Source organism: Sinocyclocheilus anshuiensis, unplaced genomic scaffold (genome assembly GCF_001515605.1).
Source record: "Sinocyclocheilus anshuiensis isolate Anshui unplaced genomic scaffold, SAMN03320099.WGS_v1.1 scaffold1696, whole genome shotgun sequence".
Classification (NCBI taxonomy): Eukaryota; Metazoa; Chordata; class Actinopteri; order Cypriniformes; family Cyprinidae; genus Sinocyclocheilus; species Sinocyclocheilus anshuiensis.
Window position 1 is genome coordinate 40,996 of NW_015555835.1, and position 251 is coordinate 41,246.

Genomic DNA, 251 nt, shown 5'->3' on the forward strand with positions numbered 1-251 from the left:
TGAAGTTTTTCGTTTTTTGAGCCCCTCTCTCTTTTAGAATTGCTGACATTTTTACTTATTGAGTGTTGTTCTTTGCGCACCATTTCCAAATTACTCCAGAACAAAGTGAAGAGAGGTGAATGCAGACATACTTGGGCAGCGATCACCTGATAGATACGTGCGCATATCGTTCAAACGTAAAATATAGAATAAATGCATTTGATTGGTAAACCAAATTCAGACTTTACGTTTCAATCTGGAAATGCATGGCA